At 34.2% G+C, this 20882-nt stretch overlaps 1 protein-coding gene across 1 annotated transcript in view; it reads right to left on the bottom strand.

The window, feature by feature from the left end:
• The window catches only part of MARCHF1 (membrane associated ring-CH-type finger 1), a 402183-nt gene extending 388554 nt beyond the window's left edge, over positions 1 to 13629 (bottom strand). The window contains exon 1 of the mRNA XM_053658330.1: positions 13568 to 13629. The gene's annotated coding sequence lies outside the window, so the exon portion shown is untranslated. The remainder of the gene's footprint in view (positions 1 to 13567) is intronic.
• Positions 13630 to 20882: the final 7253 nt, after the last annotated feature.

Here is a 20882-nt window from a genome sequence, read left to right as displayed (position 1 = left end):
ATAAAGGTATACAATAACCATTTAGTGAATTAAATTGAATTTCCATATGTCAGATAAGGTTTTTAAATAGGGAGAGATAAGAATTTTCATACTTTAGATAAAAAATAATCTTTAACTTGGAAAACAGTTTAATTATAGAAATGTAATTGCTCTTGCATATTCTTGGCAAAATAAGCAATTATTATTTGCTATTCTAAACTAGTATTTCATATAAATTCTAAATTGCCAACCTCCAAAGTTAAGAGCTTATAATTTGCTATTCTACTATTTTGTATGAATTATAGATTCATAGACCCAAAATTTGGTAGGGAATATTGAAAAGTAACCAACATTTTTTCAACGTTTTAACTAGGAGACATATGTTTGTATTTCACGGCTTTTTAAGGTTCAGCTCCCTCAGCCAAACTGCTTGGGCCATGTCAAAAAAACAAACCTCACTGATGATTTTATCAGAACATATAAAGTGAAACAACAGTTCTGTGTGAGTAGAAAACTTGATAGTGATTTTTTTAACTACTAAAATCTAATAAAATGATGGTCATCTCTTTATATTTTTCTGAAGGAATTCACTTAAATCCACAAAGCCCAAAGAAATTTCTTATGCTGTCGCTGGCTACCTTCTAGCGCTTAAATGCATAACCTTCTAGCACTTAAATGCATAATCGTAATCTGTGGACCATTTAACAAGTTTTCTCTCTGTTTCTCCATTCATTATACTTCTTTCATCTACGTAATCTAATTTGACATATCAAAAACTACAAAACTGTTTTTCCAGCAACAGAAATGCTTTCCACACAGTGGACCTATTATTTGAGTTACAGCAAAATTTGTATTTCACAACTATATCTAGGTCTTCATATAAATCTAAGATATACTGTTGTATAACTTATTTAAATCCCCTAGAAAAACCAAAGATATTAGTTGTATGAGGTTTTCAGAGGCAATAAAGTGGAAAGATTTAGTCCAAGTTAAATTTCCTCTTACATAAAAAGTGATTGTCAGCCTTTTCAAAACCATGTATTTTAGAAAAATCTCATTTGTTTCACTATATACAGTGTCACAATGAAGTTAAAGATTGAAAAATAAAATTCTGCAGACTCAGATACAAATGATTAGCTTCTCCAACCCAAAAGTACAAATAATTAATAAAAAGTTATATTGTGTCCTTGACAATTAGAACTTCCCCTTTTGTATATTTTTAACATGTTCCCTTTTAAACATATCTTATTATGATTTCATTTGCTGAATTCCCAGTGACATTAAAGCACAGGCTTAAGAAAGAATATTGTAATTTAAGAGTTTTGTGTGTGGAAAATAATATGTAGTTATCAAGAATAAAACTCTTTTGCACCTGAAGTGAAATATAGCTATTACGGATTTCTCAAAGGCAAATGCCAATTTAGTTTCTTTCAATATACCAACAACAATTCTGTAGTGCAATTCTGAAGTCTGTCTTGGTGCATGAAAATCACCTTTATTATGAAAGATTATTATGATTGTATATTCCTCACGACTTTTCTAGATAGGAGCAAGATAAGAAAAAATACAATTAAACTAAGGTAAAGGTTAAATTATGAAAAAAACTAAATCTTGCAATCCTGGTTCTATGAGTTCTATAAAACATTTGTATGGGGATAAGTTATTTAAATATTACAAGGAATTGATAATTCAAGTTTTACAAAAATAACTAAAAAGGAAAGGCAATTAAGCACAAATGACATAACTTCCAGAAATATAATCTTCCAAAATAATGTTTCACCAGTTCATTTTAAATATTAGGAATTATAATATTATTAAAGGCTAAACACATTTTTAAAAATATCATTAGCTTTAATGAATAACAATAACATTTATTTTTCTAAATATGCTTCTGCTTTTCAAGTATTGATTCAGTTGGAGACACCAAGGCATACTTTTATTTCTTATATATAAGACCACTATATAGATTTTATGAATACTGGTTAGAAAGAATACATTTACCATAGGTGTATGTCATGAATCTTAAAAAAATAATTATCATTAGAAAAATACACTGTACTGTAATTTATCTGAACTAAACTTTTGTTTCCAAATATGAAATCATTTCCTTAATGAGTATACAAATGGCCAGTAGTAACCATGGATCCTTCATTAATATACCTTTCACTTTTAGTCACAAAAATTTCAACATGTTTTACTACTATAAACACCAGTTATGAAGCATAATAGTTATACACTTTACAATAAACTCTTTCATCTTTCATCACTGAACTCTTTCATCTACCTACATTACAGATTTAAAAATCATATGTTCAGGTCAGCAACCACACAGCTAAAAAGTGACAGACTTGATAATTCAAGCTCAGATAAATTCAAACTCAGTGTTTTTAATCAGTAAACCACACTGAACTTTTAAATCTAAGGAATTAATAGGTGTTAAAAGAAAATACTAATTAGCAATGTCAATTATCATCAAGAACTCACAATCTCTGTTAAAAATTTGCTATTATGCATGTGGAATAAAACTAGGTCACATAATTTTGGGAAGATAGATGATGGCTTGAAAGGAGGAAAGAATATCTGTGAAGTCAATGAAAGAAAATACTAAACAATAATTACAAAACAGCATGTAAGCCTGGAAACAAAAATTCAACTGATAATCTAAAAAACACAAAAATATATGATTACTGAATGTTGCCTGAAGATCTCATTAAACATATGGAAATTTTTTGCATGTTTTTTAATAAAAACAGTCAGTTAAATATAATTTTTAAAGTACTAATTTAGAAAAAATGAGCTGGGCAATATGAATCTCATTTTCCTAAAATCTAAAGCCTGGATTAGCCTCTTCTGGGGACTTCCGCCAAGATGAAGGCGTAGGTGGAAACACTTTACCTCCTCGCACAACCAAATCTAAAAACAATAAAGTTTTATCAACAATAAACGCAGCCAATCCACGGAAAATTGACAGAGTCCGAAAACAACAAACCCCTCAGCTAAACCGGTGAGAGGGGTGAAGCCAGCAGCGGAGCAGGTCGGGCAAAAAAGATCCCCCGACCCTGGCAGTGTGCCGGCAGGGAAGGGCATGGATCCCAGGTGCGGGGTAGCTACCGGTGGACTCAGGGAAGGCCCAAGGCGGCTGGCTGACTATGGTAGCATGTTTGCGCACAGATAAACCAGTGAAGAGATAAGCAATGAGACAGACCGTGCAGGTATCAGCGCAGGGCAGTGGGCTCGCACATTTGTGCACAGGTAAACAAGCGGGGGGTGGCAAGTAGTTAAGCGGACCAGACAGACAGAGGGAGCGGAGAGGACCGCCATTGCTCCCTCTCTGACCCGGCCCCCACATACAGCATCACAACCCAGTGACCTGGGTGGCCCTGCCCTGGTGAACACCTAAGGCTCCTCTCCTCAAACATAACAGGCCCGAACAGATCAAAACATGGCTCAAGAACAACTCAGAGCCCCAGAGCCAATAAATCTAAGCGATCAAGAAATTGCCAACCTATCAGAGGAACAATTCAAAACACTGGTGATCAGGATGCTCACAGAACTGGTTGATTTTAGCCACAAATTAGAGGAACATATGAAGGCTAAACTAATTGAAATGAATGGAAATGCACAGGAAACCAATAGTAATGGAAAGGAAACTGGGACTCAAATCAAGGGAGTGGACCAGAAGGAAGAAAAAAATGACCAAACAGAAAAATATGAAGAAACAAGAATTCAAAAAAATGAGGACAGGCTTAGGAACCTCCAGGACATCTGTAAACACTCCGACATCCGAATTACAGGGGTACCAGAAGAAGAAGAGGAACAGTCACAAGTGGAAACCTTATTTGAACAAATAATAAAGGAGAACTTCTCCATTCTGGCAAAGGAAATAGACTTCCAGGAAATCCAAGAAGCTCAAAGAGTGCCAAAGAAGTTGGACCCAAGAAGGAACACACCAAGGCACATCATAATCATATTAGCCAAGATTAAAATGAAGGAGAGAATCCTAGAAGCAGCAAGAGATAAGGGGACAGTCACCTACAAAGGACTTCCCATCAGACTGTCAGCGGATTTCTCAAAAGAGACCTTACAGGCAAGAAGGGGCTGGAAAGAAGTATTCCAAGTCACGAAAACCAAAGACCTACAACCAAGATTGCTCTATCAGCAAAGCTTTCATTTAGAATGGAAGGACAGATAAAATGCTGCTCAGATAAGATCAAATTCAAGGAGTTCATCATCACCAAGCCCTTATTATACGAAATGTTAAAGGGACTTACCTAAGAAAAAGGAGATGAAAAAGAAGGTAAAAAAAATGAACAGTGAAAGGACAGCAAACTCACAGTTATTAACAACCACACCTAAAACAAAAGCAAATTAAGAGGAGTGAACCATAGAAATGAAGATCTCAAGGAGGGTTAGCAACAGGGGAGTGGGAGAAGGAGAAGGGGGGAGAAGGTACAGAAAATAAGTAGCATAATGGTAGATAGGAAATAGGGGGAGGGCAAGAATAGTATGGGAAATACAGAATCTAAAGAACTTGAGACACGTGGTCATGAACTAAAGGGGGGGACTGGTGGGGGAGGGGAGTGCAGGGTGGAGGGGAATGAAGGGAGGGAAACAGAACAAATGTAATGGCATAATCAATAAAATAAAAATATATGTTAAAAACAATCCTGGATTACCAACTCCTGCTAGGATTATGTAGATACTAGGAGTTCCTTAGATAGTCAAACACTGGGCCCTGACATCAGAGGGAAAAATGATCTAATCTTGGATTTTATGAAAAATATAGTATGACTCTGTTCTTCCTTAATAATCTTACAAAATCTCTTTAAAATCCAACTGCTGCTAACTTTATTTCAGAAACACAAGAATCCACTGGCACATGTTGGTCAGCAATGTAATATCTTAGCTCAGCAACAACCACTGGGTCATTTCTTTTTTTCTTAAGTGGATCTGCTTGCAGGTTGGAATTGTAATGAAAGATAACATCCTGTTAAACTCTCTTCTCCACTAGTGATCATCTCTGAGTATAAGCTTGAGAAAAAAGTCTGTCAGCAAATTTTCCTTAAATTTCAGAGAACAAGCCATCTGGGGCAGCTGATTAAGAAGTGCAATGATAATTTAGCACTAAATAGACAGTCCACTTATACCCAAAATACAACTTGGTGTTAAACGGCTAAGGATTAAAATCATTTATTTATCAAATACCTATGCAAGTTGTTACCTCAATTGTTAATGCAGTTTTATCTCGTTAAAGATTTAAGTGAGCAGGGAAAATAAGTACCCACTTATGATTGCATCAAAAAATATATAGGAATAAATAATACATCTTTAGAACTTGAATTTTAAAAATTACAGATCTTTACTAAGAAACAAATAATTTGAAAAGAGTTTTCTGCTGTTTTTAAATAGAAGGGATAAATATTATAAATATGTAATTTTCATGAATAAATTTAAATATTTAATAAAATCAGAATATTTCCCTATATTTAAACTTGAGGTAGGTCAGATTTATCATTTTCAACTTTGATATATATTATTTCTATAGTTTGTAAGGAAAAAAAGATTATCATTAGTATTGTCAGTTTGTAATTCGCTTCATAATCAACAGAAGATAAACATTATGAAAAAAATTATCTCAATCTGCTTCCGCCACTAGAACTCAGACCTTAGAGACATCACAAATCACTTTGTCCAGGTTTCTCCTCTTCTAAAAAGAGATGACCATTAAATCAACTTAGATTACATATAAATATGCTTTGAAAGTTAGAAGGGCTGGCAAAATGAATAAATTTTTACTTTTCTAATAGACAGTATATTTTATAAAGTCTATTCCTCTTAATTTATAAAGTAGAAAACTACTGCAACCCAGAGAAAACAAATGCGTTTTCCAAGGTGATAGAGTTGGTGGTAAAGCCATGACAAGGACCTATATCAAGCATCCTTTCAACCACAAGCAGTGTGTGACAATATGTTCCAAACTTGAGTGTTTGTAGAGAATTTGACACCTCAAATAATCATTCGAACACAGTATGAACCAAAAGTGATTATTTTAACATTATGTAGTATACAGTAATTACTAGAGATCCATGATGTAGCCAATATAAAAAAAAGGACAGAATTAATAACACTGTAAAAATTTATGTCTATATTACTTGGGAAATATCAACAGTATTATATGTCAGGAGACATACAACATTTAAAAATAACTTTTAAGTTAAGGATTTAATAATGTTTAATACATAATTAAACACATGGAATTATATGAAGAATATCTAATTGATATATATGAAGATACACTATGTACCATGTAAAGCAAATAACAACCATAAAAGGGTAAAAGGTAATCATCATCATTTTACAAAAGATTCTCTTGGGCTGAGACTCAGTAAGTACTTGGCCTAAAGCCCAAAGCCAGTCAATGAGAAATTATCAAAGTCAAGATCTAAATTTCAGTTTCATTTCAAAGTCTGAAATTTTATCATTGACCACATGGTGTTAGAAGGTTTGGCATAATGCACTATCTTCCATACACCAAAGTGGTGGAATCGTGTTGGAGTTCCTGACCTGGTTTCCAATTCAAATACTTTTCAGTGGTAATAGCAATCGATGGTTGAGGCTATCTCTCTTCCTAACTCTTGTCTGACTATAAACATAGTGAGTAATAGATTTAGACACATAACCATTTGTCTTTAGACTAAAAACACAGAAAATTATTCTAACTATAGAATAAGTCCACATAAATAGCCTAATTGTTCCCCATTGGCTCCTAGTAATATAGATTTTTCTGTACCACTGCAAAGCAGAAAAGGTTCCATTTTGCAGATTTAGCATTTGAAATATAACCAACGTTGGATTTGTAAAGAATCCTCAAAGCACAGTATCTGTCACCAGCAATAATGCTTTGATTCACCATCTCTTTAAAGTACAACAGAAAGTTTGAAACTAATAGTATTGGCAGCATAAATAAAAGGTCTGCTTTGGTCTTCTCTCCAACCCTATCCAATCAATTCAATCCAACCTCATCCTATCAATCAAGACTGTCTATAAAATACTGTTTTCAATTTCTGTAAATTTATATTTGTCAAAACATCTTCTATCTTGATAACTCACTGGAATGAAATCAGTTTGAGATAAGCTTCATTTCTTAGAAAGGTGTCTCTCATTTTCTCAGGTAAGTACTGCATAAACTACTGTAACAGGGCCAATTACTAAGGCATATTAAAAAGCAATGATGCATAAAAACTTTTTCAATGTGCAGTTCAGAGCAGCACAAAAGGTGAATTCATTAATGTGAATGTTAAGACAAATGAAGTAGAACGTCATAGTTGTTAATTATACTGGAAAAACAAATTAGAGTTTGTCACACTAAAAAAATATTTTTAAATAAAGAAATTACTCAAAAATGGTCAACATTGTTTCTAAAATTATATCAGAAATGTATATAACAATAAAAACAGAGAATCGAATGCTTTTAATTGTTATATTTTCTATCATGACTATCTGTGGATACAATGGATAAGTCATTATGAAGAAGAAAGTCATAAAGAAGAAAGTCATTATGAAGAAGATAAGTCATAAAGAAGAAACAACTGTCTCTCTGCTAAATCGGCAAGGAACATTGCTGCAGCACAAGAAAAAATAACAGATAAAATTCTGTTATTTTGGGAACGGATGCTCACTATATTGATCTGTATTCTATAAATGAATCTCTAACTGAAAGGGAACTGTGAATTTTCCTTTAAGAGAGTTCTAATTTTTACACTTATTCATTTCCACTTATGCTGCATGTCAACTTTTTTTTTAAATTTAGAGGTGTTAAGAGCTTTACTCCAAATAACAAATTTCCATAACTCCCTAATATACAACATAATTTTTTAAAAGAGCAAGAAAAATACACACACATTTTCTATCACTCTATTTGGAAACTATGATTACCTAGCATATTTATCACAAGGGAGTTTCAATCAATTAAACTCATTAAGAATGAAACTTAAGGTTTCACTGTGTTGATGATACATAGAAACTTCAAGATCTTTGGTCAATATCTTTAAGAGAAAGACATACAAAACTTACCTATTCTTTTTGTGCTCTTTTAAGTATTTAGAGTTCCTTCCTGACTAAAATTTTCTTTCTGCACATGGGTATACCGACTTCTAGTGATAAACAGAATGGGCACCAATATATACTAAAAAGTTCATGGGTTGCATAATGAATAAATTCATGAACTTTTGTAATAAAACATCTTTATTTTTTAAATAGCAGATATCTACAGCATAGAGGTGCTTTTTCAGTAAGGAATGAACAATTCCTAGCCTTCAGATAGTCCCTAAAACCTCACTTATGAGTTGTCTGCCATAAAACTTCTATCTTAAGCCTGCAGGAGACAGTTGACATTCAAGATAATTGTCTAAAGAATAAGCTGCCAACTATTTACTCCTTTAAGATTTTTCAGGCTTGTTCCTTGTCTGTCTAAATAATCAGAAAGCAGAGTGCATAGCTTACATCGACTGTTAGCTTGTTGGAGACAGTAACTGAGCCATGGTGTCTTCTCCTGCTGCCTACGCCTGCTAACCAGCCACCACACATGAGCACAGCACCATACATGTGGGCCAGACTGGTGTCCAGATCATCAGTGCCTGCTGGGAGCTCTAGTGCCTGGAACATGGCATCCAGCCCAATGGCCAGTGTCAAGTGACAAGACAATTATGGGGAGGTGGGTAGATGACTCCTTCACACCTTCTTCAGTGAGACAGGTACTAGGCAGCATGTGCCCAGGGCTGTGATATAGATCTAGAATTCACAGTCATTAAAGAAGCTCATACTGGCACCTACCACCAACTTTTCCACCTTGAGCAGCTCATCACAGGAAGGAAGATGCTGCCAGTAACTGTGCCTTGTGGGCACTACATCATTGGCAAGGAGATTAGTGACCTTGTCTTTGGCCAAATTTGGAAATTTGCTGACCAGTACACAGGTCTTCAGGGCTTCTTGGTTTTCCGCTAATGGCCCTGGGTTCACCTGTCTGCCCATGGAACATCTTTCTGTTGATTATGCCAAGAAGTCCAAGATGGAGCTTTGTATTTACCCAGCACTTCCTGTTTCCACAGCTACGGTTGAGCCCCACAACTCCATCCTCCCCACCCACACCATCCTGGGACCCTCTGATTGTGCCTTCATGATTGACAAGGCTATCTACGACATCTCCCATAGAAACTTCAATATCAATGTTTCTACACCAATTTTACTTGCCTAATTAGCCAGACTGTGACCCCCATAATCGCCTCCCTCAGGTTCGATGGAGCCCTGAATGTTGATCTGACCAAATTCCAGAGCAATGTGGTGCCCTATCCCCATATCCTGTTCCATCCGGCCACATATGTCCCCCATCTCTGCTGAGAAAGCCTATCATGAATAGCTTTTGTAGCAGAGATCACACTTTCCCCCCATATCAATTATTCAGGAATGGATAAGAGAGAATTTCACTGAAATGTCTCTTGTGCCTGCCTCCCACTGAACAAAGTATAGGCTACCTGGCATTGAATTCAGACCTTTCATGATTTAGACCAAGCTTATTTACTTAGCTTTGCTTCCCACTATTCCTTTTATAAAAATATTTTTCTAATGTCTTTAAAGCTGGAATGTATTATCATATCCTAATTAAATTCTAAAGTCAAGCCATACTTTTTCCCCTCTGTGATATCAGTCCTTTAATTTCCAAGTTTTACTTATATTGCTTTTTTCAATTTTACTTACACTGATTCTACGATTAACCGTAGCACTTCATTCATTCATTGTTTTTATTTTTTCCTACATACCTTTGACTGTGTATGTGGCATACAAAGAGTAGGCTTTGGATGGGCATAGGAGGATAGAGAGTTATAATATAGACTGCATTTTTTACTGTGTGACACTGTCACTTACTGATGTTAATCTTACATTTAATTTTCATTGAACTGATTTTTTTCTCCACGATGAGATTATGGCAAGAACCAGTGATATTTTGTATTTTTCTTTTATTTTCCACATCTCATAACACAAATGTGTATTTGATTATATCACTTAAATTAAAAAAAAACTTTAAAAATCTAATGCTGATTTTATCTCTACTGAATTGATGGGAAAAGAAAGTCTATTTAAAAAACTGGCATTATAAGCCAGAAGACAGAGTGACTTCTAAGCTGAAATCCTTCATTGTCTAAAATGCCAGAAAAATAAATTCTATTGAAAGCTATTACCTAGTAAAGTGTAATCCTCTCTGAAGGGAATATCAATAATGGACAGCAAAAAGCTGTAATTTTTTTAATGTGCTCATTAAAACATTTGTTGAGATAAATTCCAGCCAGGTGACACTGGTATAGCTCCCAGAAAAGTTCTCATTCCAAACGCAGAGGCTCTACTCCAACCATCCTTGACACCCTTAGAGAAAACTGTACTAATTCTCCATTAGGGGCTGGACAGTTATTCAACTGGGACCATAGCTGAGCAGATATTTTGATGAACCAGTTAACTTTGTCCTCTGTAGAGTTTCAGAAAAGCAAAGCCAATGTTGATTGAAGCTAATGACCTATTGCAGAATGTAAAATAGTAACCAGGTTTGAAAGATTTTGTATTGGATAAATGAGCCCTTTTTCTCTCACATAGTCCCTGCAAGACAAGATCAGCTTTGTGTTTAAAGGATATTTCAAAGTAAGCGATTTTCAAAGTTCTATCTGAAATTATTCTAGTCCTTAAAAATTCTCACAGCATGAAAATCTTTACTGAGGATACTTCAGGTTTATCATTCTTCTGTTTGGTTTTGTTTCTAGTCACTATAAAATAAAGAAATGGTCACCTTTACAATAAGATCCCTTCATATATATGAAGGATAATGTTCAGTTATTTCACTGTTCTCTTCTTCAACTGGAATAATTCTATTTCCTTTACATTTTTATCAGAGACACTATCACTCAGAAATTTTAATTGCAAATTTTATTTCTGTCCTGTACCTCCTCCTCCAACTGACTGGATTCCTCGTTGGCTGAACTGACACTAAGTGCTCAGTGTAATCAAGAGGACTGTGACCAAAGTCAAGGATACATTTGTTCTGGCTCCTGGAAATCTTATTTGCATATACTAACCTAAATCTTTTTTTTAAGTGTATCAACAAGTATTTTATTCTCCTCATGAACAGAAACTACTAGACATTGGGGTAAGAGCACATTTCTTCATCCCAATCCCCACAGTCACATATTGTCTTTTCCCACCTCACATTCATGTTTAGGTTAGCACTGTATTTCAAACAATTTTCAGTAATGGATCCAACGGAAAAAATATATGGGCTTTAGAAATTATTGTGCGTAAAAACAGCAAAATTACATTAAAAGGCTGTCCATTTTTACAATTTAGTAATGTAAGACATCTTGGGGGTGGAATAATTACTTCTTCCTTATTGCATTTTGTTTTGTTTTGTTTTTTCTGTTAACTGTTGTTCAAGTACAGTTTTCTGTCCTTTACCCCAAGCCCTCTCCACCTCCCTCCCATTTCCATCCCCCTTTGTTATTGTTCATGTGTCCTTTATATTTATTCCTGTAAACCCTTACCCTTTTCCCCTGAAATTCCTCCCTTCCCCCCCTTTGGTCACTGTCAGCCTGTTCTCTATTTCAGTGTCTTTGGTTATATTTTGCTTGTTTGTTTGTTTTGTTGTTTAGGTTCCTGTTAAAGGTGAGATCATATGGTATTTGTCTTTCACTGCCTGGCTTATTTCACTTAGCATACTGCTGTCCATTTCCATCCATGCTGTTGCAAAAGGGTAGGAGCTCCTTCTTTCTTTCTGCTGCACAGAATTCCATTGTGTAAATGTACCATAGTTTTTTGATCCACTCATTTACTGATGTGCATCTAGGTTTTACTAACCTAAATCTTAATAATACCTCTATGATTCCCGACTTAGATTTCCTAGACCTATAGGGATTGATGCAGTAATGGGGGAAAAAGAAGACTTCTGTGAAATACTAATAGAAAATGTATATTCACCACAGATAAAATTGCACAAGTCATTCAATACCGAAATTCTTTTTCATTTTCATACATAGAGCTTGGTATATTGTAAATATTCAATAAATGTTTCCTATTAATATAAAGTTATATAAAATCATTTTAATACTGTTGTTATTCAATAATGATAAAGATTGGAATTTAAGAGATGCATAAGTAGAGAAATCCTCATTTAACAAAATATGGAGAACTGATCACTTTTATTAGATGCAGTGGTTTAGGGGGTAAACTCCATAGTTTCCATGAAGAAAAATAATAATATGAATGTTTGGTAATTTAGAAAAAATGAAATTGCTCTGACATAGTTTGAATTTAAAATGAAGGTTGTTTTATTAATCTTCTACATAATCTTGTTTATCATTCATGAGGTACGTTAATATTTGCTTTATAAAATTTCCCTCATTTCTTGTATGTGATTTTCCACTAGTGTCAGGATCTTTTTGACTTGATTTATGCCTTCCATATTCCTATGTGGATTTCTAAAATCTGCTGTAACTTTTAAGGGTGCCCTTTGTTTTACCCTTCTCCGCACCAGTGAAGTTCAAAACCACTATGGTAACAAAACCTCCCTGCTAAAGAGCTGTTGGAATAGCTACTGTGACAGTAATTACAGATCTTTTGGTATATCTTTTCATTTAGTTAATCCCCCATCCATTTATTATGGGGGCACATAACATAATTTTTTAGGGGAAGAAATCTGCCTGAATAGAAAGTAAAAAGAAAAGAGGGGGAATTCACACAAAAATACTTTTTCTTAAAGTTGCAAATGTCAAAATAAATATATTCCATTCTCTCCATCTACTGGGTCAAGATTAGAAATCTAATCAGAGTCAAAGGAACTATTTCATCTCATTATCAGGAAGCAGTCTGCAGATGAGGGGGAAATGTATCTGCTATACATGAAAATGGCAAAATTTCTCAGTTCTGAGATAATCAGAGGAATTATAAACTTGAAGTTTCAGGAAACATTCAATTTAATGTCATTCATGATTCTGTCCACAGCAGTCTTTGTTTGTTTTGTGTCATGTGAAATATATTAATATTATATTCTAGTACATCAAAGTCAGATGTCATCAATATGAATAATAATTCTTGACTAAAATCCAAGTATCAGTATCAAGATAAAAATCAGTGTTTCCCAAAGGTGGTTAGTGTTCAGTTATCTTCATGAGACCACATGGGGTAGTTATTATAGATAAAATTAAATATATTTATTCACTGAAATGAAGAACATTATAATTACTAATATATTAATTCAAGCAAAATCAGTACTACTTGCAGCACTGCCCCTTTAACTAGCTCATCAACTGATAAAGTCTTTATCACAAGCAATTCAAATATTGGCTAATAGATAGAAAGAAAGAGAGTTCATGTAAAAAAGAACTGCTTTTCATCATTCAATGAATTTAAATAAAATTTAGGTAAAGGAAGCTTGAAAAAATAAAACCCATTAAGTCTTTCATTGAAGCAAAATTCTACTCTAATTCCAAATGAATACAAGTGGTTTTCTGCATCAGAAAGTCTTCATTATGAGGATAAGAATAGAGGAACTTACAAAATACAGCAGTGTCTTTTTTAATCACAGCAGGACAACTGAGTATATCCTCTTAGAACTCTTCTTTGGTACATTTCCTGAAAAACAAAATTAAAATAAAATAAAATAAGCTTAAAGGCTGAATGTTAAAAAATTAACTATAGGGAAACCGAGTTTGTCCAAGTTGTGAGATTATCTAAATAGTCTTTAACTATTATACATATACTTGGGAGTGCTCATGTGAAAGAATTTATATCAATTTCTGAACAGTTCCAAAATATCTAAATACTTCAGCATATTATAAATGACTCAACTTAACTTTTACCTCCCGGTAAAAAGTTCAAAATGACCTTTCCCAGTATAAGACAAAAAAGGCTATTTACACCCTTTATGTGCTACTGAAAGGCTAAGACACTCAGCAATGACTCCAAACACAGAGGACAGTTATTTCATCATTATAAAGATTTTATTTATTTATTTATTTATTTATTTATAGAGACCGGGAGGGAGACAGAAGAAAGGGAGAAAAAGCATCAATGAGTAGTTGCTTCTTGTGCCCCTGCCCCTTCCCTGCACCCCTAACCCCTGACCCCGGCACTGGGGATCTGGCCCACAACCCAGGCATGTGCCCTAGACTGGGAATCAAACCAGTGACTCTTTGATTTGCAGGCCGGCACTCAATCCACTGAGCCACACCAGCCAGGGCTGACAGACTATTTTAGACTAATGAGGATGAATAGAAAGATGACACACTCGGAGGATAAACAAAGAACATTGTGTGAAGATGAGCAAGAGCTTTGCTTTCGATTCCTGTACATTCCGAGTAGCACATCAAGAGGAAATGTCCACCAGCCACATGCTCCACTGCTTCTCATATCCCTGTGTAGAAAACAGCACCAACTACTCCACCCCTTATTTGTTTTAGGATCTACTTCAATAAAAGGCAAACATGACTTTTGACCCAGCAATGCCACTGCTGGGATTATATCCTAAGAACCCTAAAACACCAATCCAAAAGAACCTATGCACTTCAATGTCCATAGCAGCACAGTTTACAATAGTGAAGAGGTGGAAGCAACCTAGGTGCCCATCAGTAAATGAATGGATCAAAAAATTATCGTACATATACACAATGGAATTCTATGCAGCAGAAAGAAAGAAGGAGCTACTACCCTTTGCAACAGCATGGATGGAACTGGAAAGCATTATGCTGAGTGAAATAAGCCAGGCGTTGAAAGACAAATACCATATGATCTCACCTTTAACAGGAAGCTAGACAACAAAACAAACAAGCAAGCAAAATAAAAACAAACACACTGAAATAGAGAACAGGGGGACAGCTACCAGAGGGAAGAGGGGAGGGAATTTCAGGGGAGAAAGGGGAGGGATTTAGAGGAACTAGTATAAAGGCTACATGGACAACAGCTAAGAGGGGTGGAAATGGGAGGGAGGTGGGGAGTGGGGGTGGGGCTGGGGTGGGAGTAAAAGACAGAAAACTGTACTTGAAAAATAATTATTTTAAAATTTTTTTGAAAAAAAAGGCAAACATGACTATAATACTAAATTGCCTATGTTTGGCTAAAAGGGCTAAGAATATCCATGTGCGTACTGTGAGCTGACATCAATCTCTAAAAATCTCTCCATGTTCTTTTTTACATGAAGATCACAGATGGTACTTTAACAAACTGTACTAACAGACAATATCATTGATCATTTTTAAAGAATGTATAGAGTAACATTATAGTTGTAGATGAAATATGACATTTTCATACTAGAGTGTGATCTATTTGTGGAGTCAATGTGCATGGAGCTGAAGAAGAGGCTGTATAATAGTTATTTAAAATAAGTTTGCGTATAGAATTAATAAGTTGATTTTAAATGTCAGCTGCAGCCACTGGAAACAGACTGTAACCATTATAGTAGAAAAACTAAATACAAACTTTATACAACAAATTGAAACTCAGTTAGAAAAATAATAATACTGAAACAAAAATGTTTCCATAAAAGGATACATTGTATAGACCTATGAGAATTTCTATTAATTTTTAAATTATTATCGATGCAATTTCTAAAATAGGTCATTGTCATTTCTGCTTTCACCACATATTTTGTATACATTGTGCATTTTCAAATACCTAAAATAAGTAGAGCATTAGCAATCAAACATCTATGAAAACTGAAAAATTACTTCTTTTACAAATTAAAAAATGGCATTCTTTTTTGGCTCAGAATAGTCCAACTACCATCATCCAGCTTTAATTATGGCTACCTTCAATTTTGCTTAAGTAAAAGTAAGGAACTTAAAATTTTTTCATTTTTCAAAGGATCTCATTTTAAAGATTATATCATTTAAATGCACTTTAGGTATTAAAATCTAAGTTTCAATTACAAAGTATTGTGAAATATCAATGACTCTATTAGCATAACAAAAAATAAATACACAGAAACCCTAATAAACTGTGCAGAAGTTATGTGGTCATTAATTGTCTAAGAGATTAGTATTATGCGTTCTGCTGCTTCATCATTTTAGGTTCACCATATGGCCTTTTGAAAGCTTAATAAATCAAATATTTTCCCTCTTCATATGTATCTGCCCAAACCGTCATGTTTTATGCTTTAAATATCTTACAATTTTACTGTCAGTTATACCTCAACAAAGCTGGGGATAAAAAGAAAAAAAACAACATAAAATAGGCAATACCACATGCACCTTAACAGTCTTGTAAATTCCAGGCACAACTTCTGAAATCCACACTCACTCCTGGGATGCACACGTTTCTGAGAAATGAGACAAGGTAGCTACGAAGGGAGTAAAGAGGTATGGACCATCTCCGGTAAGGGACGCCAGCAGCTGTGGGTGGCTTTTCGGTTTTTATACTACGTTCTCATTCTTTTTTATGGTGGCATACTATGAATTGATGTTCACAAAAACACAATTCCAACCACCATAGAGAGTGCATAACTCATGTAAATAATAATCTTATTAGAAATTCACATTGACATTGGATCTGGGATATTCCAATACATCCCCTAAGTTAACATTGTTAAGGAGTTTGAGTAAGGTCACATCTCTGTCAGTAGGGCCAAAAGATCAACTTTTATTCTGTTATTAACCCTTCCAGGCAACATCTTAATGGGGAATTAGTAACCTTTTTACCAAAGTTAAGAACAAGGCAATGGTGCTCATTACTATTGGATTTAGTAGCCAAAGAAATCATACAAGAGAAAACAATGAGATGCATAAGCATTAAAAGAGAGGCTATATCAATATGCAGATAACACAATGTTTTACATCAAAAATCCAAGAGCTGAAACAACACTAATGCCAAAGCTAAAGCAACAAATTAGAGTAAGATAAAAAATATAAATATAATTAACATTAAAAAATCAGTAGACTCCCTGTATCTTTCAGAAATATAAGGCAAGGGAATGTCACAAAAGAAGTAATAACAGCAACAAAAAAATCGACTATTAGGAGTAAATTTATCAAGAGAAGAATGCTATCTATATGATGAAAACTTAATGAAAGATGCAAAGTAATCATAAAATAATTTTTACCCAAGTAAATATAAACATTTTGAATTATCACCTAAAATACTAAGAGGTTTTTTGTTTAGAATTAGGCTGATTGTAAAACACAAGTGGAAAAATCAACAATAGGGAATAGTGAGAAAACCTCCCAAAATATTAGGGGGCTTAGCCCTCAGTAAGGCTAAGCTATAGCTTTGTAATTAAACATTAAGACAAGTTATAAAGTTTCTGTAATTAAAACAGTATTGCAATACCCCACAAATGCACATAGAGTAGACATTCAAGAATCAATTCCATCTATATAATTCTGGAAGAAAATATACTTTTAAATAAAAATGTGTGGACAATTGTGTAGCCAATGGGGGAAAATGGAGCTGTATCTAACACCACAGAGCAGCATTACTTCAAGAAGAAAAGACAATTAAATATTTTTTAAATGAATAAATATGTGAACCAGAAGAAAACATAGGTTATTTCTTTACAATTAAAAGGTCAAATTTTCTAACAATGATGTAAAATCCAGAAACAATATAAGAAGCTACAGACATAGTCACCTATATTTTTTAAATGTAAATATATTCACTTATACTTTTAAAATGGCAAAATGTACCATAAGCAAATTCAAAGGACAAATTATAAGCTCTTAGATAAACAACTATGAATATTGATCCCACTCTTTCAAATTAAGAAGAAATAAACTTAAAACCTCACAGTAATGACCAAGAGGTATAAATGAAAATTCACAAGATGTAAAAATGACCCTTTCAATACATAAAATGATGCTCATGTACTCATAACAAAAATAATACAACTTAAAAGTACCCTGAGATAGTATTTCTCATCTAGCAAATTGGGAAAAATAACCAGATTATTGAGAGCACACTGAGAAAACTGTAAGGAAACAATGCATGCGCCCACACAGTACTGGTGAGAACACAGAATGGCAGAGTTTCTGCAATATTCCACAGAATTGTCCGTGGATTTACACACTGACCCAGCAATCCCATTCTACACTAGAGATATACTCCTCTGCAAATGTAAAATAACACACACAATCTCCTGTGATCCGCTTCCCCTTGTGAACTTTGCCCTCTACTGGGGTCCACAGCTGAGCAAGGGATTACTTCCTTCATGTGGTCACGCCTCACCTCACTCAGACACCAAGACCTTGAACTAGGCTAACACTCCCACACCGGGGCTCCCTCTTTCCTCTTCTTGAACTCCTAACCCCCAGCTCTGTTGTCTCAGCCCAACCCCCACACTGTACAAATGCCTAAGTCTGTTTGCAACTAATGGCTTTTGAACTGGATTGTTTAGAAAGTGAAGTAAAGGAGGGGGAAGATAAGAGTGCAGATCTTGATTTCTAAACACTTCTTTCAGCTAAAAGGCAGAATGGCTCCAAGGAGAAATGGTAGGTACAGAGATGCTGAAACTTGTTATACCAGCAAAATGTTAACCTGCCTGGAGTTGTGAATTGAGTGGGAGTCTGCATGTTCTACCACAGGGTGATTAAGATGTGGGAAGAAGGAACTCTTGCTACAGCAGATACAATTTGTCACTTGGAAATACAATCTCATAATTGTAAATCTAATTTATTTTAAAACTTGAAAAAGCAGTTTTATAATGGCTTAATAAAACTTTAAGAAAACATATGGTCAACAAACTGATGAAGAAAATGAATTAATATAATACTTTGCTAGAATAAATTTGCATTTTCCTCTTTTGTATAGTTGTTGGTAAGCAAAAATAGAAAACTATTTGAGACTCAGCCTCTAATTTTGAAGCTGGAATAAATTATCAAAACTAAATTATCCAAAGGGAGGCGATAGTCTCAAACAGGTGGTCACTGAAAAGGGCAGTGGTAAGCATTTGCAACCATACTGCTTACATTAACTTTTCTCTGAATTAGTTAATTATATAATTTTCTTATGTATGAAATTGTTTTTTTCACTATATGGTTCTTACTATATACAGAAATATTGGCACCATATGGATTCCCCCCCATGGTTTCTTTCGCATCAGTGAGTTCAATCAAATATTGAATGTTATTTAACAAAATATTGTTCTAACTAAATTTTAGTTTTAAAGTTTTTCAAAATTATCACTCTTATTTTAGAAAGCAAATTCTAGGTTACTGAATTTTGATCAGGTTATTTGTAACTTAAAATTTGGAGTTTTGTAGAAACCTATGCAATTAGAATAATGTTCTGACTAAGATTAATTAGAATGCAAAAATCACACATTACTTTTATAAGCATTATCAGTGTTACCAATACTAATTTCTGGAGGGAGAAATGGAATAAAACTTTTTAAAAATAAACATCTTGTTAAGCACATGTATTAATTTCTTTATAGTGGTTTAATACAATACAGTGCTAAAACATTTATAACACTAATTATGCTTTGAAAACTTATTCATATATATGTATATTCAAAAGTACAAAAGCAAGTTTAAATTCAAATACTGAATGTCATGGAGTACTTTGCTTTCATAAGGACACATTATACAAAAAGCAGTTTACTGTTCCTTTCTCACTCAAGATTTTAAATGCTAACAATGATTTCACTTATAATTTCACTTCATTTTATTGTTTTGAGTAAATGTGGTTAAAGCTATAATATTATGTTTTAATTGTGTATAGATAACACAAAATTAAATGCTGAGGCCAAGAATGTAATAATATATGCTGTGTAGTGCTTTGTCTTTAACAGAGTCTTTATATTAATCTCATATCATCTTCAAAACACCCTGTGAGGTTTCACCCATTCTCTAAACTGGGAAACTGAGGCTCAGAGAGAGGTAATGACCTCTAAACAGCATGGCTGGAAGTGCCCCCCCGGGAATACATCCCAGTATGGCTTGGTTTGGCTCACTATTTTTTTCAGTATGCCACAAATTGCTCAGCATAAATTAACAAGTAAATCCGTCTACTTATGTATTATAAGTATATATAAAGTAAATGAACTTGAGTTTTTCTCTTCTCACTAAAATTCTAAATTTATAAGCTTTTATTTCAAATAACCTTCTAGGATAAAAGCCTTCCTTCACACTGATAAAAATGATTATCTGTGATTTCTTTGTCTAACAGGAGAGCAGTGGTTTTGTGAAATAATGTGACCCATTCTCATCTTCAGGATTTAAACATGATTCACAGTCAAATATTTTCTTCTAAGTATAAAGGAATGTATGTATATGCAAGAAATTCTCACCAAATTAAAAAAGAAAAAGCCTTTTCCAAACTGACAAAAAATGCCACCCTTGGAGTGCTGAGGTGGTTTCCCTGGGGAGATGAGCTCAGTCAGGAGACAAGGAGCTAAATGCCATCGGGGTTGCCACGGGATACGGTTTTATCAAGGCATTTGCAGAGCAGCTGGGAGGAAGCTAAATAAAGTATATGCAGGTACGAAAAGAGAAGTTTTCTATTTAATGTGCCATTAAACAATGGAAGAACTTGAACAGTTGTCTTTGGGAAAAAATTCTCCCTGCCAGAGCAAATTACATTTGGCATTTGGAAATACAACCTCATAGTTGCAAACCTGATTTGTTTTAAAACTTGAGAGAGCAGTTTTTATAACGGCATCATCATGTTTGTCCAAAAAAAAAATGATGTTTTCTATGAACTGATTGAGAAAATATATGTTAATACATATTTTACTAATATAAATTTCTGTTTTACTTTTTTGTATGATTACAGATGAACAGAAATAAGAAACCATTGGTTACTGCCCCTAGAAGATCTGAAACTGGAAATGATAAGACTTAAGTATCAAAGTGAAGAGTAAGTCTTTTAACATTTCACAGATG

The sequence above is a fragment of the Artibeus jamaicensis genome, unplaced genomic scaffold (genome assembly GCF_021234435.1).
Source record: "Artibeus jamaicensis isolate MK-2021 breed Jamaican fruit bat unplaced genomic scaffold, CSHL_Jam_final scaffold_537, whole genome shotgun sequence".
NCBI classification, from domain to species: Eukaryota; Metazoa; Chordata; class Mammalia; order Chiroptera; family Phyllostomidae; genus Artibeus; species Artibeus jamaicensis.
This window is presented reverse-complemented; position numbering and strand designations above follow the sequence as displayed.